The following is a 26,025-nucleotide window of genomic DNA, read 5'->3' on the forward strand; positions in this document are numbered from 1 at the left end:
AATCCTAAGCTCAGCGTGGAGTCTGATGTAGGGCAAAATCCCACAACAGTGAGATCATGACCTGAGCTGAAATTAAGAGTCAGAGGCTCAACTGACTGAGCCACCCAGAGGCCCCAGCTTTAATTTCTAAGATGAATATCCTTACTATCACTCACATAAGCAAAAACTCATGCTGAGGAGTGTAGAGAGGTCCTGAGACCAAACCACTGCACTTAGATGGGACTTATATATGCTACCTTCCTGCCCAGTACCCATCTTCTTTGGTTCTAAACCATTAGGGAAGACAAAGAGTGGCTCAGCTCTACTTTCAGACCCTGCTATCTGTTTACCTTTATGTAGAGGCCACTTCAGTGAACATTTGGACACATGAAACATCTGTACGACTTCGCCATGGAGTAGGCCATTTGTTAGTAACAAATACTGATTGTGAGCTTTCCATGGGGCAGGCACTGGTTAATAGAGCCCTTAGATCAAAATCCAGATTCTACTACTATTTGAGGTACGTATACTCTTTTTTTTTTTTATTATTCATTTTGGGAGAGAAAGAGCACAAGCAGGGGAGGGGGAAGAGGGAGAGTGAGAGAGGATCTTAAGCAGGATCCACAATCAGCACAGAGCCCGACACGTGGCTCGATCCCATGACCCTATGATCATGACCTAAGCTGAAGTCAAAAGTCGGATGCTCAACCGACTGAGCCCCCAGGTGCCCCTCGGTATGCTCTTGGTCAAAATACAGAATCTCTCTAAACCTGTTTTTTCTTTTAATGTTTATTTATTTTTGAGAGACAGAGAGAGAGAGACAGAGAGAGACAGAGAGACAGAGCATGAGTGGGAGAGGAGCACAGAGGGAGACACAGAATCTGAAACAGGCTCCAGGCTCTGAGCTGTCAGCACAGAGCCCGACGCGGGGCTCGAACTCACCAGCCGTGAGATCATGACCTGAGCTTAAGTCGGACATTTAAACAGCTGAGCCACCCAGGTGCCCCTACACCTGTTTTGTTTTGTTTTGTTTATGTGAAATAAGAATGGCAATAGACCTACATCTGAAGATTATTGTGTAGTTCCACTGAAATGATCCGTTAAAAACCTTACTATACTCAATGCCTAGCATACAGTAAAAACTCAAGAAATCTTACCCATTGTTATTACAACTAACATGTCTCCCATCGCTTCTCGGCCTTTTGGCTAAGATCAAGTGTACAACTAACATGTCTCTTACCATTCTTTGCCATGTACATGAAAGAAATAAAAACAATTTAACCATACAGGGACTCAAAATCTATCTCACTTGCTGATACATTCAGCTCCATGAAAACTCAGAGGCAGAAGTATCCAGGAGTCCTTGTTTCTCATCCCAAAAGTAAAAAAGAAAAAAAAAATCTGTGGCCAGGAATGGAAACGGGGTTATAATAAAGACCAGGCACCGCACCGGTTTCCAAACTTTCTACGGTCAAGAGAGCAAGCAGTTCAACCCCAATGTCATTCTCAGCACTACAGTGAAAGGTCCAAAGACAGGAAGTGAGAATCCAAACTTAGTCCCTGATCAGACAAGAGATGAGATTTTTACTTTTCCTTTGTTTCCACAAAAAGTCATATTCATTTCATCTCTTTACCCCATGTAAAACCCAGCAGGAAAAAGGCTGGGGAAAAATAAGGATGCTTGTCAATCCGAGGTCAAACCAAAAGAAAAAGAGATGCCCTCATGCTGCTAAGAAAAGATTGCATGTAGGAGAGAGGAGGTACTTAATAAAGCGATTTCAATTAAAAATATAATCTGAAGGAACAGACACATGCACGCTTACCTACAATTTCTTTAAAAAGATATAAAGGAATTAATCATTAAACTAGTTACACTGGTGAGGCTCAATTTCATTTTTAAAGAAAAATAAAACAGGATGCCACTTTTATTTTACTTTCTTCCATCAACTCTACATACAACCACTCAAGTGTCAGTATCTTACTAGCCTGATAAGACTTTTAAGTGCTGATTTAATAGAATGATGTAAGTTATGCTTCCAGAATAATGTATAGAAACGATTATGCCCCCTTAACAGCACTTGGATCTTCAATCAGGAAATTCAATTTTAGCTGCAAAACTATGTTTTGGCAAAAGTGCAATTGAACTCAGTGTACTTGTCACATTTCTAAATATACTCCGGTCACCATGACAACAAGGGAGACTGATGGATCGCTTAAAAGAGTACGGTATATTTAATTGTCAGCATTTTAAACTGACTCAGAAAAATGCTGTGTGATAGGGTCTACTCACCATGGTTACTGCCGGCTGAGTCCATAATAATAAAAGGCTCACATACGCACATCGACAGCGTGCGCGCAAAGAACGTAAAAATCATTAGGCCCTGTATTTCCAACCACGCTACGCACCAAACTTAAGGCTTTTGCAAGGACTTGTTCTTATTAAGGTACCACTCAAGAACCCCACTCCCAGATTGTCAGCATTTGCGTCTGTACCCCAGGCCGCGATAGCAAATCCCAACGCGAATTCCAAAGGCTGCTCCCTCTCTTAATCTAAAGATAAAAATGAACGTAAGGCTATTTTCTCCTGGAATGGGGGATGAGATACTCTTTCTCTCTCCTTCCATGTGGACTTGTTTCCCATTGACAATCTTCTGGGGTCCATACATATCCCAAATAACCATTTCCGGAGCATCACTCCTATGCCTGTGCGCGTCAATCTTCTACAGGCTGGGAACAGAATGGCAACAAATAGATACCGCTCCCCCATTTGGGGAGCTGACACCCTAAGAAAGGAGGAAGACAAAGATACAAGTAATCCATGAAAGAGAAAGAAATAGTCCAAATGAACTGATCCATTAGAGTGCACTACATACAGAGCCTAGCATATAGTAAGCACTCAGCAAATCACCCTCCTCATTATTATACCAAAGATATTTCTCACCAAAAGAGTTTGCAATATACAAAAGGTAAACACAGGCATAGTGACCATGCTTTCAGAGAACCATAAGTGTTGTAGAGAACTTAAAACAAGATAATAGGAAAAAGCAATGGGGAGGGGACAGGTGTGCTACTTTAGCTGTAGGTTAAGGAAGATCTCTTCAGGGAGATGACATCTGTACTGAGCCTAGAATGAAGACTCCAAGTCAGCCATATGCAGAATCAGAAGAAGGTCAAGTGAGAACAAGCTTGGCTTATACACGGGATAGAAGGGAGGTCAGTGTGTCTTTAGCTTACTGAGTAAAGTGATGATGGAGTGACAGATAAGGGAAGCCCAACTCACATTGCCTTGCAGGCCACTGAAAGGTCTTCTGAATGTTTCTAGATACCATGGAAGTCACTCTGTGGCAGGGGGTGAGATATGATCCAAGTAACAATTTCATAAGATCTCTTCACATGGTAGGGAGAAGGGCAACAAAGGGAAATCATAAAAGTATCATGACCATTTCAGAGAGTCTATTGTCATAGTCCAAATAATGGGTGGTGACTTGGCTTGAGTCACTATTCTCCTACCCCAGTGCTTTTCTGCAGCCCCATGCTTACCCTCTCGACCACCACTTGCAAGAGAGGCACGAAGAGCAATCAGAAACAGGAAATATTCCAGGGACAGAACACACACACGTTGGCTAAGCAGGTACTTTGAGCAGATGAGTTGGATGAAGGCCCTACAGCATGACCGCATATGTGTCCTGTGATTCAGCAGGTCTGGAGGGCGGGGGAGGGGGCTCGCGATGCAATATTTCCAACAAGCCTCAGGGCCCGGTGGTGGTGCCGCAGGCCCAGGAACCACACTCTAGAACCAGGGTTCTAAGGGAGGCTGGAGACGGGAACACCAGGATAGCAGGAGGCAATGAGAGCTTGGCTCAGGGTAATAATAACAGGTGGAATAGGGAAGAAGGGAAAAATCCCAAGAGAAGTAGCAACAAAGCTACAATCCAAGACTTGGCAAGAGATAACGCATGGAAAATGAAAAAGAAGATGGTGGAATTGATGTGGAGCTTTCTTTCATTGTACTGTTCACTGTGCAGCATTTCCATCTGTCTAGTGAAACCGCTATCACAATGAATACTTCCTGTGGCCACAAGTCTATCCCTGTAAGACAGGGCCAAGGAAATGATTGTGGCGACAGATAATAATAAGAACAATAACAACAACAATCCCCATCCTTGACTGAGAGCTCCTTCTGTGCCAGGCACATTATAGCACGCACGATCTCCAGTTCTGACAACAACCCTATTCCTCCCTCACAGATGTCAAACGTGACATCCAGACACATTATGTAGCTCGCCCAGAGTCACTCCTGCTTCAGCCGGATTCAAACACCAGAACGGACTGTAAGATCCGTTTCCTTCACCCCCATGGTGCCTATGAAGTTGAACCTAGGGGAGAATCACATGCCCACGGGAAGCATCCGTCCTCAAAGTCAGGGTTCCCTTAGGCTCGGACTAAGTCTCAAGACTGCAAGTGGCAAAAGTTGATTCATGGACTCTAGAATCATAAGAATAAAGTATACAAAGTCGAGTGGCTGGTCTGTAGCAGAACCGTGACTCATTTCATAGGCTCAGAACACAAACGTGGCTTGAGTATTTTTATGCTCCCGCTCAGACTCACTGTTCTGTACCCCTACTCCAGAGCGCCTTCCTTGTCCCCGTTCTTGCCTTCTCAGCTTTATTCTGCTTTTTCTTTACAACTTTGTCTGCACAGAGAGTAACTGCCTCCCTACATGGTGATGGTTTGGAGTGAGAAAGAGGCCCTTGTTTGTGAAGATGCATGGTGAACGGTAGTGGATATTGACAAGACATCAGTAGATAAGAAAGACGAGCTGAGACATTTCCCCAGCCCAGGAAGTGGGTAAGAAATGAGCCACAAGATCTTCCTTCTAATCACCCACACTGTGCTTTCCCAGGATGATTCACAGGTATGGCTCCACAGACCTGACAAAGGGGACCATCGTCAGGAAGATGAAAGGATGTTTTTATGCCTGCTCTCGCTTTTTTTTTATTTGTTCCTTCTTGAGTAATAACTATTAATTGTGCTATGCGGGCAGTGCAGAGATGAGTCTACCGGGAAGCCAGCACAAATCCATCAAGTGCTTTTAGTCCGAGCTTTTTAGAAGCAATTGCTTACCACATTCTCCCTGCTCTTTTTCTCAAAGCTAGAATTAAAGTGGAATTTACCACACAGTTACCCAATGCCCTCCTCCCCACCTCCAAAAAGAAGACAGAAGATGGCTATTGGTCTATCACCAACAAAATCACAAGGTGTAGGTGAAAAAAACAACTCATTTAGTGTTTACAAAGCTGACCTTTTGGTCCCTAAAATAGGTACTCCTCTTATATTAAAGTATGACAACCCTGTGTAAGCAGATACTGTCCAATTTGGACAGATGAAGAAATTAATGCTCAGAAATTATGTTTTTTGTCTAGAATCCAACAACTAGGAAACAGAAGAACCAGAAAGTAAACACAGGTCTTCTGACTCTAAGGCCAATCCTTTCTTCCACCCATACCAGCTGCCTCGCACACACTTCCAAGAGAACCCATGCTTCCATGCTGTTCGGCAAAAGAATCAAAGCTTTAAATATTTCTTAGAGGGGCGCCTGGGGTGGCTCAGTTGGTTAAGCGTCTGACTTCGGCTCAGGTAATGATCTCACCATCTGTGTGTTCGAGCCCCATGTTGGACTCTGTGCTGACAGCTCAGAGCCTGGAGCCTGTTTCAGATTCTGTGTCCCCCTCTCTCTGACCCTCCCCCACTCACACTCTGTCTCCCTCTGTCTCAAAAATAAATAAACATTAAAAGAAATTAAATATTTCTTAGCAATAAGGCTGTATATTGGGGCGCCTGGTTGGCTTAGTTGGTTAAGCATCTGACTTCAGCTCAGGTCATGATCTCACAGTCTGAGTTCAAGCCCCACATCAGGCTTTGTGCTGACAGCTCAGAGCCTGGAGCCTGCTTCAGATTCTGTGTCTCCCCTCTCTCTCTGCCCCTCCCCTGCTCACATTCTCTCTCTCTCTCTCTCTCTCTCTCTCTCTCTCTAAAAATTTAAAAAAAAAACATTAAAAATTAAAAAAAAAGAAAGAAGGCTGTATTCTTTGACAAGAACAGAAGATAAAATAAAATAAGTAGAAAAAGATTTATTTGACAAATATGCACAATATCCCAAAAGGGCTCTTTTAAGAGGTCTTTTCTAGGAATAGTAAGCAACAAAGCCATCGTAGATTCTTTAAGGCTTGCCTCTAACCAAGGCAACATGTTTTCGACTAAAGCTGGATTCAGGGATCAGTTAGGATCCGCACCATGCCTAACATGGAATCATGGAAGCTCTTGAATTTCCCAGCACAGGATTGTGGCCAAAGAACATCTAACAAAGCCTGTCCCCTCACCCAGCCCCAGGGCTTGCACAAAAGAAGAAAGAATCGGGGGACAAGACACAATGGAAGACTGAGGGCTGTTCACACAGGCTCTGGCTCATTATGAAATGGAAGAAACTTTTTTTAAAAAAAATGAAAAGTTAATATAGCCCGAGCGTAAACTCATCTCTCATTATTATTCCCACATCTTCCATGGTATAGGTAGATGTTAGAAAGGATCAAACAAGAGAAAATAAGAATAATCCAGTCTTTAGGGCTTAAGATATGCTGTCAGACCAAGGTGAGGATTAATGTGTGTAAGCAGCATCATTTTCTGTCTCCCCTTACCCAGAGGGGTGGTGAGGTTAAGCATTTTGAAAAGATTCTTTATCATAAGCAGAGCTGACAGGGACACCTGATGAGAATGGTAATCAAATCAAGAAGTAAATAAACACTCAGATCAGTGTTCTTTAATTTTGGTGGCTGCCTTGGGAAGAAGGGTTGCCTTATAAAGGTACATATTTCTCTCTTCCAACCATAAATACAGGGTAGCTTCATAATGTTTTCTCTTTTTAAAAAGTTATTTTGTTTCTCAACAAATGCCAGTTAACCACCTTCTGTGTGCTAGTTAATGTGTGGTTTTGGGGAAAGAGATGGCAGCAAGAGAAAAGGACACCATCCCTATTTTCAAAGAGCTCAGAGTCTGGTACCTAAGGCCAAGCACAAAATGTTGTGATTTTTTTTTTTTAAGTCAGCAAGTTATGTTCTCAATTATGAAAATACCAAAATGTCAGATTCTTCTCCAGTCCAAGCAATAATGTAAAATGAGCCAATTCTTCTGAATCAGATTTTTTTAATGAAAATGATGACTGCTGAGGCTTTTCCCTTTAATGCCAACATTATTAGAACTCGGGGAAGAACACAAGGTCAATTTACTGCGTTCCATATTCTTCCCAGGCGCAAACCACTAAGCAATAGAAATATAACGTGACACGTGCAATTCTAAAGGCTCCTAGTAGCTACATTTAAAAAGAATAGAAGATAAAATAAAATAAGTAGAAAAAGATTTGACAAATATGCACAAAGTATACAAATCTATGCAAAATGTACAAAATAATTGTATTTGTATAGCCACATTTCAAGTGCTTGGTGGTCACATGTGGCTACCGGCTATCACACTGGACAACACGTCCCCAGCCTTTCCTCAACCTTCATCTCCCAGTAAGTGAACAAAGCAAAACGTTTGGTGGGGACAGAGAGACAAGTTGTACGACGGGCACCAAGATACACAGACTCGACCCAACCCATCTAATATTGCCAATTATTCTTCTCAATCTTAAAATCTCACGATCAAGAGATTCCAGGACACTGGCTCCACCCTGTATGTGAGGATGAAGAGAACCAAACAAGACCAAGGATTGCTACCAACAAAATGGCAACTTAGCCACGCTACCCACTGGCATGCTGATATCATCACATACAAGGACCTGAGAGTCTACCCTCAAACTTTTGCAGTTTGAATCAAGGTCCATTTTCCCACTCTAACCATAAATACCTTCCCAGCTTCCCTGCACATCATCTGAGAATAAATAGGGTATGCAAAGATACAGTAAAAGTGCAATGCCTTAGGAGGTAAAGCTACCAAAACAGAGAGGTGAGGATCCCTTCTTCACCTTTTCATACCTTCTGGTCTGTGGATATGGAAGATTCTGTTCCTTTGTCAAATGATAAAGAGCTCTCCCTCCATCACTCTCCATACTTCTTCCTCCACGACAGAAGGAGGGGTGATTTTATCTGACTGGTAAATGGCATTTTGTAGTTTCATTAGTCGTGTTGTGCCAATGATAATCTCTTAGCTTTGATAGATGTAGTTGGTTATGTGAGATACTACTATTAAAGGAAGATGGGTGAAAGCTATCCACAGACTCTGTTACCAGTTACTATTCCTAGTTACTATTTTTGTAACTCACCAACAGCAACACAGTAAAGATTACTGGGGATGATCCCCTCAGGCTGCTTCCAGCCAAACCCAAACTCTATCCGGAAAAGAGCTGACAACACTGAACAACAAGAAAGGACATTACATGAAATGACTTCTCGCTTTTTATTGTTCTTGCAATAAATTAAAAAGTATTTCAAATGCATTTGATTAGTTAAAAGGTTCACTGGAAGCTAGGAATTAGCTGAATTAAAGATTGTTTAATTATAAATAAAAAAATAGAACGAGAAAGGCCAACTTTGCCAAGAAAGAAATTGTAATTGAATAATTCACATTTTTGCTAATTTTTGAAAAATTTTATTTTATGTTTGGACAAGCAATAGATAGAGAATCATCTTCCCAGATTATGGTTGAAGGTTTCAAATATTATATTGGCTCTATTTTACTGGGAAAAGAAAAAGTCTTCTCCATCTGTGCTAAGAAAGAAAAAAAAAAAAAAGCCTAGCCAACACATTCAGAGGGTTTTCAGAGATTCAGTGTCCAGACCTTTTAGCTCCCATCCCAAGTGTCAGTGAAACTATATAACTTAGCCTGGGAAAAATTCTTTCAAAGAATCATGATACCTTTTTCTTCTCCCCAAAGTTTTCTTTCAAAGGTCAGTGTTTCTTCAACTCAGTTCACCTGATTCAGCAAACCAATCAAAGACCAAAGATTAAGAAAAATTAAATTCTACCATCTTGCATAGATAGGTATGTGGGTGAGTGGGTCGGTGGATGGATGGACAGATGGACGGATAGATAGATAGATAGACAGACAGATAGATAGACAGACAAGAATAAAAGCTAAAGTTATTTGAGCCCAGTTTACAAGCTGCAGTTGCCTGCTCAAGGAAACGGACTTTTGGAAACATTGTACTCCTTCCTGAACCCTTACCACTATAACAAAAATATCAACATATTCACCAAGTAATTTTTCTCACCCTACTTTTAGATAAATGTTTGCCTTTCGTCAAAGGTAGTGAGTGTTATAGAAAGCAAGTCACGAAGATCAACATCTTTGGGATGAGGAAACAGGGAACCAGAAAGGGAAACAGAATTACCCAACTCGGCTCCTTCCTATCAGAACCCCTCTTAAACATGCCTTCAGACAGACCTTAAATTAAAAAGAAAGGCCAAAAATATTAAACAAACAAACAAAAAAAAAAGCAAGTACTGTGAACAAAGTACAATGCTAAGTAACAGAAGGCAGAGAGAGACCAAGAACCCAAGGCTCTTCCTGGCCCTGAGAGGTTCTAGAACTATCTCCAGCCTCCTTGGAGGGCATCTGGCAGGCTTTCCTGGACCTGACTCCCTTCTGAGGACGCAGGTTTCCCTGCAGCCTCTCTCTGTGCGTCCTCCTGGCCCCCAACACTGCAGATACACAGGGTCCAAAGCCAGGGCCAGCATTTTTCTGAAGCCTCTTGTCACGTCTAGACCATTGCTCTGCTGCCACACAACCAGAATCTAGCCTTCAACTCTCACACTTCCAATTTTTACTTTTACTTCTCCATGGAGACTCCCAGTTCCTGGGATCCTCTCTTTTTCCCCAGGTGCCATTCCCTTGTGGCAGCACTGCTCCCTGGTTCAGGGTAGAGCCCGTAAACAATAACATGTCAGGCATCATGGTGGTCCTTTACCTACCTTCGCAGCTCTCTCACTTGACATCGTTTGATTATGGTACACTCAATAACACCTTAAGAAGCTAAGATACCAACACTGCAAACCATCTTCGGTGACAACCCTTTCAGTCTAGAGGGTAAAGTTATTGAAGCATTTCCTTACCCGTTACCAAATTTGATTCCCACAACTGTAGTAAATTAGGCACAGCAGAATTGGATGCCCATTTAACAGAAGGGGAAGCAAAAGGACAAAGAGGGGAAGTAATCTCTACCAAGCGTTCACAGGAAATTTGGGGCACTGCTGAAATCTAAACCCAAATTTCCTCATATCTGGGGCCCAGGATGCTTTTTATCTCCCCATGCACCCAAGGCTCCAGGATCCCCTGCACAAAAAAATGACACCTCAGTAATGGAGAGGACAAATCATTAACCTCAGCAGTATTAAACTAGTATTTTTACTTGACGTAGACAGAGGGGAGTTAAAAAAAAAAAAAAAAAAAAAAAAAAACTAAAAAAAGTTCTCCTAACGGATTCTGGTAGAGACGATTAGCAGAAATATCTTGCAAAGAACGTGGGTGTCCTGGAAGACTCATCGTCGTCATCATTATAATTTCTAATCATGTTGTGTGGGCAGGTGTCCGTGTAGCAAAAACACCATTGGAACCCAGATTAGCAGTTTCATCGGGAGACTAGAAACTAAGTCTGCAATTCTTAGACCTCAAAGTCTGAATCACAGCTTTCCCCTTGGGGATCAGCAAATATGCGGTCTGTGCCTTAGCAAGGACTGTTGGGCCTGCCGCGGGGTGGGAAGGGGGGGCGGGGGAATCAAATCCCAGGTCCACCCAAAAACACAGAGTGGAGCAAGGTACCAGAAGCTTCCTGTGCGCCTGGAAATACCACTAGATTCAGAAACAGAAGGCCAGAGTTGTAGTCCCACGTTATGGCTCTAATTCACTGAGTAACTTTGAATGAATCATTTGCCTTCTTTGCATTTTTGTTTTCGTTCTCATCTGAAAATTGAGAGTTTTTCAACTATTGGTTTTCAAATGAGACATGGGATAAGATCAGGAGGGAAGGCAGCCAGCAGCAGGGTTTTGGGCATCCCCTAGTTCTGCACCCTCCCCCACAACTGCAGCACATCTGTTTTTATCATTTTACTTCAGGCCTCTGCAAGATTTAGCTACAACAAAGGAGCCAAACCCACAAAAAGCATGGGCATGCTGTCTGTTAACCCACCAGCTCTAACATTCTGATTCTCCTCAAATATGTTTTCTCCTGGGCTAATCTTTACAGAGATCGTTTCACCCAGTTGTACTTGACTGTATTGGTAGACTTTAAAAATAAATCTGTTAATGACATACTCTGAAAAAGTAATGTGAAGCATGTCAGTAATTTCTTCCTCCTCCACATGAGCAGATACCTAGAGAAAATGGCCAAAGATAGCAGAGAAGGACCAGAGCAACAGGAGGGAACCCACAACAACTCCCATGATTATTTCACAGGGATATATTAATTTGTACAAAAATATCGCTTAAGCATCCACAATATGATAGGCATTATGATAGTCTTGAAGTGAACAACAGACAAGGTCCCTGTTCCCATGAGGCTTATTCTAATTGGATCTCACATTTTTTTAATTTATATTAATAAAAAAGCAGAAACGTATTTTCGTGCGTGAATTAAGAGTCAAGCTCAGACAATTGGAAAAACAACAAAAGAAACTTGGGCAAAGCAGAAGAAACCCATTACTGACAACTTTAAAGAGAAAATAAAGAATAGTAGGGCCAGCAAATAAGTGCAAAAGCTGTTTTGTGAATAAATAATAAATAAAACTTGGCTGAACTAATCAAAAACGGGGGAGAGAGAAATAAAGTACAAAAAACATAAAACTGTAAATAATGACATGGAAATAAGCACAAACACAAAGGAAATGAAAACAATTATATGAAATGATTTAACTCCATGCAAATCTATCTGAAATCGGTGACTTTCCTAAAATACAATTAACATAAGTAACCACAGAAAAAACACCAAAGAAAATGAGTCCAATTAGTATAGGAGCAGAGAGATAAAAAGCTGTCAAAGAGTCAACAACCTCCACCCCTCCAAAAAAGGCACCAAGTCAAGGCAGTTTCACAGGGGAATTCTATCACATATTTTAGGATTAGATCATATAAGTGGTGTTAAAACTATTTCAAAAGGAAACAAAGAAAAAGAAAGGCCTTTGAATTATTTTATGGGATTTAAGCATAACATCTATACTAGAATCTGACAATAGCAAATATACACATATACGCACTCACACAATTCTCAAATAATCTCACTTAGGAAAACTGATTCAAAACTTGTTAATAAATTATTACCCTCTAGATTCCAATAACACTAAAAATATAATGCACAAACTATGACTAAGTGGAACACTAGCATGATTTCATGCTTGAAAAATGTATTTATATATTTCACCAAATTACAGAACAAAAGATAAAAATCTAAGATATTTTCTCAGCAAAGAAAAAAGGAGACAATGCATGATGATTTCCATAGTTTCCAAAGTATTAAACATTTAACAACTAGTCTCTATTTTAAAAATAAAAAACACTCTCAGAATAGGGATGAATTTTTTTTTAACACAAGATATTTCTCAAACCAAAACCAACATTACAATTAATAGGAAACATTATAAGTATAAGCATTCTCATTAAAGTCAGGAAAAAGAGAAGGAAATTCACTCAAACTCTGCTATTTAATATCTACTCCTCTTGATGCAACAGAGGAGTAGAAAATCTACTCCTCTACTCCTTTTTCTAATCTATAGATTAGAAAAATCTATAAGATTTATAAAGGAAAATCTACTCCTTTTTCTAATCTATAGATTAGAAAAATCTATAAGATTTATAAAAAATAGAAAGAAAAAGGTAAATTATAGCTATTGCCAGATTATATAAGATTACTGAACCAGAAACTCAAAGAAATTTATCTAAAACTTATTCAAATAAGGGCGCCTGGGTCGCTCAGTCGGTTGAGTGTCTGACTCTTGGTTTCAGCTCAGGTCATGATCTCACAGTTCATGAGATTGAGCCTTGCGTTGGGTTCTGCTCTGAGAGCATGGGGCCTTCTTGGGATTCTCTCTCTCCCTCTCTCTCTGACTCTATCTCTTTCTAAATATAAATAAACACATAAAATTTAAAAAGTAAATAAAATTTGAAAAACTTATTTAAATAATGAAAGCATTCAGTAAAGTGGCTGGATAGAAAAACCCATATACTGATAACAAGAGGCTATATAAACACAGGTAAAATCAAATGCTATAATATAAAATAATAATTCCATTAACTAGAGAAAACCAAAAGTACCTAGTAAAATAAACTGACAAGAAATATGCACAGTCTGCATGAGGAAAATTTTAAATGCTCCTGATGATATAAAACAAGACTTCAACAAATGGAAAGGCATTGTGTTCTAGAAAAAAGAAATAACATCTTTACAATGCATAATGTAAATGAATAAGTTTGGAGCAATCCCCATAAAAATATCAATGTGACATTACTTTCAGAATTGGGCACGTTCATTCTAAAGTTCATGGAAAATAAAGTGCTAAAAGACACAAAAATTTAGAAAAAGAGGAACTAATGAGATTGGAGTAGCCCCATCAGATAACAAAACATATATAGGTACAATAATTGAAAGCATAAACATGGTGCATAAAGTGACAGACGAATGGAACAGAAGGTTCCAAAAATAATACAAATTCCTAAGTAATAAGTAATTAAACATTAAGAAATTTAATATTTAATAAAAGTGCTTTTTCAAATCAGTGTGTAAAAAGAAGGGACTACCCAATGAATAGTGTTTGGCAGGTGTATCTAGAAAATATCAGAGTGGATCCCTACCTCGTATCTTTTACCAAAATATAATTTCAGTGAATCAGTGATGAGAGACAGAGTGAAAAAGAAAAAAGAACCAAATGAACAGACAAGAAAATAAGAAGATATTTTTTTTAATAACCAAAATGGAGAAGGCATTTCTAAGTATTACACAAAGCCCCAAAACTATAAAACGAAAAGATTTAACTGACTATACAATTTTTTCTGTTATTTTTTTGCATGCAAGCTAAAAAGACAAATGCAAAATGGCGAGGTGTTGCAACTCCTATCACGGACTAAGGGTCAACTTTTTCCCTGTAAAAAATAAGCAATCATTCAATAGAAAAGGAGGCAAAGGGGAGTTCACAAAAACAAAAACCAAATGGCTATATCCTATTTAAAATGATGTTAACAGTCACTGACAGCAACAGAAGTGCTAATTCAAACTATAAGATAACCAGACACAAGATACTAATACAGAAATGATCATCTAGCTATAGGATTGCATGAAAAAAGCAAGATACAAAATAATGTGTGCAGTGTGCTCCCCTTTGTGTAAATATTCTCTAGACATATAAATACATAAAAATGTCTGTCTCTACCCAGTTTATTTCTAGAAGCAGATACAAGGAACTGGTAACAGTGTAGACCTCTGGGTAGGAAAAGTAGACAGTTGAGACCCTGATAGGAGAAAAATTTATTGTTTCACTACACTTCTTTTTTGTGACTTTTTAATTTTGCACTATATTTTTGTGTTGCTTGCTCAGTTATTTGTTTTAGTTTTCTTTAAAGAAAGACTGGACAACAATGCACCAATGAGGACATCAAATGCGGGGAAAGGGAGCCAGCTAGATAGTCTGCAGCCTTCCATCTCTGCAATTTAATATGGCCTATCAGAAAGAGGGTGACAAAGGTGTTGGGCTTTGAAGCCTAATGCAGCCACTTAACAGTGTTGACTTTGAGGAAGTTCTTTACTTGTATAGTGTCTCAGTTTCCACAGCTGTAAAACAGAAAGCTAAAATTGACATCTTAACAAGTTGCTGTCAAAATGAAGTATGATAACAGGTATAAAGCACCTAACCCAAAGCCTGGCAAGGAATACATGTTCAAAATGATGATGGTGACCATGGTGATAATATAACAACTCTAGTTCTGTGTTGCTCAACCACATACATTCAACCCAACACCCAGCTCGCCCACTGGCCTCACTGGCCTCAGCTTCCCAGCTCATTGCCAGAACACTCCGAGTCCCCATGAAGCAAGAGTTGAATAATTACCAATTCCAAACACCAGTCAGAAAGACAACTGGAAACACCTGTTTCAACTCCCACATAGGGCTGAGGGAGGAGCGGAGGAGAGCTGTAGTTAGCAGACAGGGGAAAGAGGTGGAAACTCCAGTCTACTGACCCCCATTATACAGACTTCCCGCCACAAAACTTCACATGTTGGCCAGGAATGGGCCTCTTACCCTCAACTCCAATGGCCTCTCATTTTTCAAAGTTACCTTGTTTCACCTTCAAGAGCTCCATTTTTACTGTGAAGCACCTATAGCACATCCCTCCATCAGGTGCCCCGGTCTCACTCCCTCGCGAACACGATAGTCCCAGTACCCACAAGGCCTCCTCTTCAGATTCTCACACATTAGACGGCAAAACTACCCTTCCTGCTGTGTTACAAAAGGCCAACTTTGTCAGTCTTCCCAAAGAGGGAGGAGAAAAAAGAAAGGATTTAAAAAAAAAAAAAAAAAAAAAACTTCACTGAACACTACCCTGACAGAAATGTGGTCCCCTCTCTCTAGAACGTGATGACTTCACAATGGATAAAGAGGGTGCATCCTTAGAGCACTGGGTTTTCTTTGCGGTGATGGTGGCAGTGAGGTTTTTGTGTGTTTATGTTGTTTTATTTTTCCTTCTTTCTGTGTTTGGTCTTTGAGAAAGATTCTCTTATGGTGGCTATCAATTCTCATTTAAAGAAATAAGGACAATGGTATTCATAATGAAACAAAAGTACTTTTTACTCTCTGTGGTCTGCAAGGAGTTTCACATTTCACTCAGATAGAACTCCATGTTTTACTAATGTGAAAGTGTGTGGTTTTGGCGATAGCCAAGTTCTTCTAATATTCAACCTTCTGTTGTTTCTTACTTGCAATTTACAGTAAAACGAATCCCAACTTTTCCCCTTTGTCAAAATCAGCCCATTTTTAAGACACCCAGGCCACCTCAAACACTGTACTTGTCATGAATATCCCACTGGCATGAGCCTATTTAGATCCAGTTTTGTGCATTCATCTCCACCATGAAACAGAATGCCCAAATTTGGTCTGTGGACTCCACAGGACATCACCGTTCTGAAGAAGCACTGAAGAAAGGCCAGTCCTATCTTTGCTGATCTCCCCTTCCCCCAAATCCCTTTCGACCTTCATTTTTGGCTCAAGTTGGACAGATCAGGCCTGTGAGTCTGCAACAGGAGAAAAGCTACCCCCACCGTCACAGGGGTAGCTTAATCATCACCCTTTACTTGGGTTATAGAGCTCCATCTTGAGAAGTTCTTTCCCAAGGGCTTAACCATCCCATCAAGCTCCTCCACCATGTCCAGAAGCAACTTAGGCTCAAAACAAGGCAAGTTAGCTGCCCAGGAGCCTCCTCCTGCAGTGAGTGGCAAGATCAGGTCCTCGTTCCAAGTTTTACTAGTCTAGAGCAAGGGCTCTTCCTGCTCTCTGCACTGCCTGAGGAGAGCCACCTGAAGTTCCCCTCAACCCTGCGAACATCACTGACTCTTAGCTGCTGCTTAATGACATACCGCGACCCCACCAGCAAGGCCACCCATCAGCCCACCCCTGATGGTACAACTGTTCATGCAGGGGTTGGTTTTGATTGTTCAGGGCTTGGGCCATACCAGTGATGAGGTATTTTCACTACCACCAGGGTCCATCAATTGTCGGATGCGTCACAGATAACCGTTAACAGTCATCGTTAAAGTCCTGATGTGCCAAATGAATTGTTTTTATTCAGAAATCAGCACTCTTTCCAGGTTATTCCTACGCTATTGTCACTCACACTTTCATCTACATCCTTAAGTGGGAGAAGAAGAGACGAGAGTTAGGGATAGATCTCCGGTTATTCCACTTAATCCCTGCCTGCCTTTCCTTGGTCACAGCCCACAGTGTACTGTTATATGAACATAATCCGCTGTAAGAGACTTTGATGAGTAAAGGCTGAGGACTACTGCTGTAGATAAGGAGAGCAGAGGGCCCCACAAGAAGCTGGCTTTCCTAGAAAGAGGAGATAATATCTAAATTCCCTAATGACTGGGTAAACCTCTACCATCAGTCCTGAATTTGTTCTACAGCCTGATGTTTGGATAACAGAACTCAGAATGCCCCTCTTGTAATCCCCAGCTGCCTCATTAAAAATTTTGTCCAAACAGAGTAACATAAATGTGTTATCTATTACACAGTGTACACACACTCACCCACACACACACGCATACACACCTCAGAGCACAGAAGAGACCCAGTCTAGTGCTGCAGATGACTAAAAATGCAGTACAGATCAGGCCAACTTATCCTATCAGTGCCTAAGAGATAAACAGTCTTGCAAGTTATAATGAAGTTGGCTTGACCATCCCTGTTAACAACTTCTCTCTTGGGACTAAGTATATATTGTCTTCCTCACTAGACTGTAAGCTCTCTTCAGTGAAGGACCAATTCGTGATTCAAATAAACATGTAATGAGCACCTATTATGTGCCAGGCACTAATTGAGATGGCGGAGATACAGCAAAGAATGAGAAAAGACTAAATGTCCGCACTCCTGGAGCCCTATGACAGCAGAAAATTCACAAACGGGGAAAGGAACACCTAGTTTTCAGAGAGCAATACATTCTTTAAAGGAAAGTAAAATTGGGTATAGGAGGTAAGGAGTGCTTGATGTGGGGAGAGCTGTTGTTATTGACATGACTTTTACTTCTAACCATGGATTTGGAGTTTTTAAAAGAATCCCCATGACTGTCTAATCCCCAGACATACTGATTTAATTAGTGTGGGGGTGGGCTTGTGCAACAATGCTTTTGAAGGCATTCCATCAGGGTGGACAACCACTGGTATGCTTGGTTGTGAAGGCAAACAGGCCTGGGCTTCAAACCCACCTATTATGCACCATCTGTGTGCCTCTGGGCTTTATCTCTGAGCCTCAGTGTCCTTATCTGTAAAAACAGGATAACAATAGTAATGCACAACTTTTGGGCTTACTGTAAGAATTAAATGATACATGTAACATGCCTAGCACATGGAAAGCACTTAGGAAGTGCTGGCCATCATGCACCGTTATCTTTATCAGTCAGGAGATGCATACTGGAAGGCTATAGGTCCAGTCTGGCCCTTCGATAAGTTTGGTTCGCCATGTACAGAGTGGACTTATAAAGTGCTTTGCCGTTGCGGCTAAGAGCCAAAGTTGATGTTCCTATGCGAGATCACAAATTGCACTTTGCTCTTTCCATGAAGAAGCATCTCTCACAGTGTTTTATAAGAATTTGAATGAGTTGCCAACATTTAAAGACCTAAAGACCTCACGTAAAAATCTGACAACGCATTCCCATGGGCAATAATTGATTAGCACCAGACAGCCGCCATCTCTTTCAGAGAGAGTCCTCTCAAGCTATCCGCGTGCCTCACCACACCCTGTAGCTCCCTTCCAAAAGTGCACAATGATCGTGGCCGAGGACCAGTCACATTTCATTGGCACATCTGCACTGTTACCTTCTCTACAGTCAAGAGGAGAAGAAAGTGGCACCTATACCCAAGACTCCTGCGTGGGAAAAGGACAACTAGCAAAAAGGGCTTTGTATTTCACGAAGACACTGGAAGTATTTGTTTGTGGAAGCAAAGGCTATTTCTGTATATTAACTATGCAAGTGCAGTGTGTCTGCGTCAAAAGCATAAAACTTGCATGTCACCCGATCACTCTTTTACATAACTCACCTCGCCCCATAGGCATACGACCTATCATGGCCTGGGCACTGAAACAGGAGCTCAGCAAACACTAGCCCTGGAATCTCACAACTTTGAGAGGTACTTTCCATTACCACCATTTTCAAAGATGAGGAAACTGAGCCCAGGAAAGGATAGGCAATGGCCTTGGGTCATATAAATAATAAATGGCAAAGTTAGCTGTGGAACCAGAACTGTCTGACGTCAAAGTCGAAACTTCTTCCACCTAGGGAGCTATTTAATGTAATTTAACTATTGAGGAGAACAACAACTAGATGGGAAACTTCTTGGAAAGAATGCCATCACTTTAGAATAGTATATCTCTCCCTGGTCAATGTACTTGGAGTTCCTGCCACTAATGGTGAAGACCATCCCAATAATTTCTGGCAACTGTGTCTTTCAGATGTTGAGAAACCTGCAAATTATACAGTGAAACCTGTTTCTCTCTTTCTTTTGTCCCATGTAAAGATAGTTCCACTTTTACTTTTCTCCAGTTTATTTATTTATTTTGAGACAGAGAAAGGGGGGGGGGGCTGGTGCATGCACACAGGGAGGGGCAGAAAGAGAAGGGGACAGAGAATCCCAATGTGGTGCTCCATCCCACAAACCTGTGAGGTCATGAGCTGAGCCGAAATCAAGAACTGGACGCTTAACCAACTGAGCCACCCAAGTGCCCCTAGATAGTTCCACTTTTAAATCTACAAACAGATCACAAAAAGAAAAATGCACTTGTATGTGTACGCATGTCTGTCCACACGTGAGAGTGTGTGTGTGTGTGTGTGTGTGTGTGTGTGTGTTGTGTTGACAGAGACCAAAACAAATGACTGAAATGGATGGATGAAGACATATTCAGGTTCAGCTCAAACACTGTCTCTTTGCTGAAGGCTGCCTTGATTCACCCGGTCAGAATGAACCTGCTACCAGATTCTAAAACAGGTCATGTGTATGTATCTTAGATCTGTACATCACATCATATCTACGTGTTATGTGTCAAAATCCCCACCAAATTAGCATTCTCTGGAAAAAAAAGATACGTTTCTCACGTTTATATTACCCACCCCCATCCAGCCCCATCATCAATGTTAAGCAGAAAACCCAGCACACAATCAGATGCAAAATAAGTAAGCGAAGACAAGGTTGACCATTTTCCAACCATGTTTCTATAAGTAAATGCCTACTTAGCATTAGCACCTATGGACCTAGGTTTTGTAGGGATGCAGAGATTCATTTTTTTAAACTTCAATTCAAGATGTGCATCATCTACTGGAGGAGAAGAATGAAAAATGTACATACATAACCACAAAGCAGAAAAAAATTAAAATTAAACCTTCTAAGAGATACAAACAAAAAAAGTTCTGACAGTTGAGAGAAATGTGCAAAATATGAAATTCCTCAGAATTTTGCTATAATCTTTAAGTGGTCAATTAAAATATATCTACCCAAATAAACATGCAATTTCTTTCTCTGATAATTTACTGACATTTCTTTTTTCAAGTTGCTGACATTTAAGTATCAAAAGAGCTGTTAAGAAAGGTCTCAGCCGTAATGGGGAATTCAACTTTTTTTTTTTAAAGGCAGCTTAAGAGAAAGTAGCTTTGTATTTTAGCAATTCTAGAAGAGCTTGACTTTTCTGACAATATAAGTGGAAAGAAACTTGAGTCAAAACACACAAGAAAGAAAAAGATGCTCAAGATATTTCAAGTCTACAATTATTTGCTGAACACATGCTAAGTGCCAGGAAATATGTTAAGCTCTCCAAGGAAACAGAGCTCAGTCTTTATTTGGGGTAACCGTGGGGTACTGGTCCAGCACAAAAACATTAGGATATAACTTTATGATAAGCAGTATAGAAGAGGTGTGGGCAAAAGGCTAGGAGATTCAAGGGGGAGAGAAATTATGTAAATTAGGAATTCTATTGATAAATGTGGCATAGCACTATGAAAAGAAAACTAAATTGAGTAACTTGGCATTTGCATTATAATCCTGGTTTTGCCAATAATTTGGTGACAGAACTTGAGCAAGTCACTGCCTACATTTTAGACTTCAGCTTCTCCCAGGATTAAAAAGGAGACAGGGGTGCCTAGATGGCTCAGTCAGTTAAGAGTCCAGCTCTTGATTTTGGTGAGGCCATGATCTCACATTTCCTGAGATCGAGCCCCACATAGGGCTCTGCACTGACAGCACGGAGCCTGCTTCGGATTCCCTCTCTCCCTCTGTCTGTCCCTCCAGCTCCACTCCCCTCTTTCTCTCAAAATAAGTAAATAAACATTTTAAAAAATAATAATAATGAGACATATGACCCTCCCAGTGGTCACATTCTACAAAACTTAGTATTAAATAGCCTTCTGAACTAGAATTACGGCAAGAGCAAGTAAGTTTTCCACTATGTTGTTTGAATCCATTGCCCTCTTAGATGTGTGTCGACCAACAGATTCAAAAGCAATAAACCTAGTAGCTACACGGAATTTGATATTTTCCTTGAAATTTACACGAGTAACTAAATTTTATGTCATTTCACCATAAAAGCTAGAGTAGTCCTACAAGGTCAAGGGGGGAAATATGGAGGCAGGCAGAGAAGGGGGGGGTGGATTTCCACGAGGGCTCCCCCTCCATTTCATGGCACGAAAGGTACAGAGTAATTCTAGGTCCAGCTGCCATCAGTCAGTACTGGTTCAGTTGGTAGGAAAAGTGAGAACTTTATCAGAAATGACCCCAGTATATCTTTCCAATGTCATCTCCCACTATTACTTCCTCTCAAATTTTTATCTTATAAACAAATATTGCCAAACTTGCCTTACCAAATCAGAATCTCAAGGGAGGGTGCTAGAAATCTGTATTATTAACAGCAAGTGATTACAATGATCGGGCAAGTCAGAGAAATCCTATTCCAGAACATTCAAACTATTCATCATTCACCACAAATTCCCTGCTCCTTGTCCCTTTGTGTTTTGTGTCCCTTTGTGTGTTTCTCCTGCCTGCACTGCTCTACTCCCATCTCTGGCTGGTGACATACATACACTTACCTATCCTTCAGGTCCCAGTTAAAGCACCACCTGATTCTACTACCTGAATACTCTCCTACATGTATTTCTTATTTCCTCTATGGGATTATGAGCTCTTAGAGATCAGAGAAAGAGTGTGATTCATTCATTCATTCATTCATTCATTCAACAAATATTTATAAAGCACCTGCCACACGCCAGGCACTGCTCTAGGCACTAGTGACACAGCAATAAACAGACAAAATTCACTCTTTTCATGGACACTGTGGTCCACGGACCAAATCTGGTTCACTGCGTGTTTTGGTAAAATTGTATTGAAACATAGCCACACTCAATTATTTCCATACTGTTTATGACAGAGTTGAGTATTTCGCTCTTTATATTGTAATATTTATATTTACTTCATATTGTCAGATAGCAGAATGAGTAGCTATAACACAGACCATATGGACCACAGAGGCTAAAATATTTACCATCTGTCCCTTTACAGAAAAGTCTGCTGACCCCCCTGTTCTAGTATATCCTTCCCACATAGCACCATGCCTGGTTGACAGTAGGCAATTAATAAATGCTTAAAGAATAAAATAAAGGTAGAAAGTGAGAATAAGATCATAGAAGGCAGGTCCTACAGCAAAATCTCTTTCACCCAGTCTCCATCTTCCTCCTTAATTGTGCAACACTAATTTCCATCCAGGATAGAATGATAGCAATGCTACAGTTCAGCATGATTACAAAGGGAGGGGGCAAGCTTTCCAACCTAGAAAAGTTAAGAATGAAATAAATTTGCTATGTCCTCAAAAGTCGTTACTATTTCAGTCTCATTTGTGATTGTAACAGCTGGCCTGGCAAAAAAAAATACATCACAATAGCTGCCCTTCTGCCTTCCTCCAGCTTACAAACATTTGGGGAGAAGTTGTTACTGTGATTCCTTGGTTTGTTTGCCTCAGTAAGATGCACCTTTTGGATCAAGCTAATGAAACACAAAGTACCGGGTCTCCACTATGACAGGTAAGTCAAACACAAACACACAGCTACACGTGAGGAGAACCTCATTCTGTCAAATACTAAAGTAAAGCTTATAGACTCAATCGTATATCCAGAGCCTCAGAATGGTCTTTATCATGTCCCCATGCAAACCTTCTCATCTTTCACGAAACCAACTGAAAGCTGTGCCATTTGCAGGCTGCTTTTCAGAGGCTGAGTTACTATAAAACTGGAAGTGGAGAGCTGGTACACAGCTAAGGTTTTACAAGCACTGAGCAGTGCGGTTTACTGCAAAGAGTAACAGCTTTAGAATCAAACAAGTCTCGATTTCACCAAAGCTTCGCTACTTGCTAACCATGTAAATTTGGGCAAATCATTCAGCCTCTTTGAGTCTTTGCCTTACATTATGGGAATAACACAAGTTACATCACAGGGCTGATGTGAGAATTAAATAAGATAGGGAAGTCCTAAGGATAGGCAAGTGCAAAGCAGCTTTCTCGGAATCAGAAGAAAGTAGGTTTTCGGTAACACTTGGTTCCTTTCCTTCCATTTTATCCAATAGCAAGTGCAAAACAAATCCCCACACCTCAAAAATTCCTTTGTACATAATACACCTAAACTCCCTGAAAATGTTATATATACATATATATATATATATATATATATATATATATATATATTTTTTTTTTTTTTTTTTTTTTTTTTTTACTCAATAAATTTGGAAAGATGGTATCTCTACATCTATGACTCTTTCTTAGTCCAAACTCAAGAAAATTCTTTCCCTTCTTAATTTACTACTCAGAAGTGAGATAACAGCTCTTGTTTAGGAGTGCCTGGGTGGCTCAGTCGGTTGAGTGTCTGACTTCAGCTCAGGTCATGATCCCACGGTTCGTCAGTTCGAGCCCCGCATAGGGCTCTCTGCTATTGGCACATAGCCTGCTTTGTGCCTCTGTCCTCCTCTCTCTCTCCCCCTCCCCCACTCATTCATTTTTCTCTCTCACTCAGTAAATAAAACGTAAAAACAGCCCTTATTCTATCTCCTGGTGACTGATTTCTAGCAAAGTATTAGTTGAAACGACATTCCCCAAAATGCATTACATTAAGAGCACCCTGATGAGCATCACAGAACGGGGTATCACGTCAGTTCTGAACACTCCTCCAGATTTTGAAGCAAAACAAAAACGGTCAAGTCTCAATCATTTTCATTTTCTGGTTCTGGTGTCCTCGGCCCCTGTGATACCCTTTGTAAAATGCAACAAAGAAATTCATATGCTTCCATCAAAATAGTTTACATTCATTTTACGGATAGACATGGACGGGGTGAGTAGATGGACATGGGCGACAGATGAAGACGGAGAGAGATAAAGGAGAGGGGGAGGGGAGAATGGCCACAGGATGGATGATTACATGGATGACTGGACAGGTGGGAGGGTGTGAGGGGGGTGGGGGGCACATGGGCAAATGCGGGGATGGAACTCACCCAAACATACATGACAAGACGCTAGGCAGACACAACAGAAACGCAAAGAAAGGGACAAAGACATAAGTCTACAACAAAAATATCAATCAATTTCAGGACTGAAATACCAGCAAAATTCCCTCTCCTAGCCTACTGCTCCTTAAATCTCCATTTTTAAATATCCAAAGGACTCTCTTCATCATTATGTCATTGCATCCAAAAATGTGGTAAATATAGGATTATACATGTGCACAGCAACAGAAAATGAATCCTCTGGGCAAAACAAATTTGCCACATCCTCCTAATAAGAGAATATAAAAGTATTCCAGAAGGCATAAAGCAACTTATCTGATATAGTGCATTCATGAGAATAACCATACTATTTTTCAATGTTTCTCTAATTAACGTTATGTTAATTAAGAGAACTTGGCCTAATAGATTTTGTTGCAGTCAGAATTTTCTCTAAATTAACAATTCTCCAGGTCTAACTTTACCTTCACTGAGATCTTAACTAAAAGTACTGCTCAACTCCAGCCCAATACGTATTAATTTGGGATGAAATAAAATACGCCAAATTCCTCTACTGCAAAAACAGTTGTCAACTGCCTCTGACTTGTCTTACAGCAAGTTCCTTTCTTGGTAAACAGGAAGTACTGTTTACTGTGCTATGGAAAATGGAAACAATGGTCAAGCGTCTCACAATACATGCAAATACATGACTCACATAATACAATACTATGTAATGATTAAAATGTATACTTTTGCAGGAGGTTTAATGACATCGGAAAATGTTTGCAATGTAGTATCATGTAAAGAAAACATGTAAGAATAAATATGTGTAACATGACCCCCCCCCCCTTAAAAAAAAAAAAGAATAGAGTGGGTATATGTGTAAAATAGAACAATAGTTACCCTGGATACTGAGAATGGGTGTTTTAATTTTCTTCCCCATACTTTTTGGCACTTTAATTTTCTAAAATGAGTATACTTAACTTTTATAATTAAAAATGAAAGGTTATTTTGTTTTAGGAAAAAGACCAGCACCCATGCTAAAAATAAAATAAAATAAGAATAGTTTGTTTGTTTCCATTTACAGAGTATTTTCACATGCATTCACTCATCTGATCTATTCAACAACTCAGAGAATGGGGTTGAGGATCCACACCAACAGCCAGGCAGTCAAGCTCATAGAGCAAACTACGACAGCACACCTGACTAAGTTTCTTGATGTTCTATAGCCTTCTTTACAATGACCATTCACTTATCTAAGGAAAAGAGTTGGTCTTGAGGGGTTTTTTTTAATAATAGGGGCTCCAAAACTGTCCAAAGTACCAACATCACATCCTATTAAAAAAAAAAAAAAAAAAAAAAACAGGGGCACCTGGGTGGCTCAGTCAGTTAAGCATCTGATCAGCTCAGGTCATGATCTCACAGCTCGTGAGTTCAAGCCCCACAGCAAGCTCTGTGCTGAAAGCTCAGAGCCTGGAGCCTGCTTCAGATTCTGTGTTTCCCTCTCTGTCTCTGCCCCTACCCCGCTCCCTCTCTGTCTCTCTCTCTCTCAAAAATAAATAAACATTAAAGAAAAAAAAAAAAAAAAACTACATACAAGCACACCTAAGCCCCTCAGTATCTTGCCCCAAAATGGGAGGGAAAGACCTTATTCAAGAACAACACAATTTCCTACTGTTACTATTTTCATGAACATGTAAAGCCAATTATCCTAATGGGACGAGTCCAATCTATTAAGGAGATATCCAGGCACAGTTTTTAAAAAGACAAAGTCTGACCTAGATAAGCAAATCTGAGACA

At 40.4% G+C, this 26,025-nt stretch overlaps 1 protein-coding gene across 5 annotated transcripts in view; it reads right to left on the bottom strand.

Annotated features, from left to right (window-relative positions):
• The window catches only part of LOC122229688 (LIM domain containing preferred translocation partner in lipoma), a 680,467-nt gene that overhangs the window by 517,147 nt on the left and 137,295 nt on the right, over nt 1-26,025 (bottom strand). The window contains exon 1 of one of the 5 annotated variants that reach the window (XM_042955068.1): nt 15,290-15,540. The exons of the other annotated variants lie outside the window; for them this stretch is intronic. The gene's annotated coding sequence lies outside the window, so the exon portion shown is untranslated. Of the gene's footprint in view, nt 1-15,289; nt 15,541-26,025 lie in introns of those variants that run through there. 5 annotated transcript variants of the gene reach the window in all.

The sequence above is a fragment of the Panthera leo genome, chromosome C2, assembly GCF_018350215.1.
Source record: "Panthera leo isolate Ple1 chromosome C2, P.leo_Ple1_pat1.1, whole genome shotgun sequence".
Lineage (NCBI taxonomy): Eukaryota > Metazoa > Chordata > Mammalia > Carnivora > Felidae > Panthera > Panthera leo.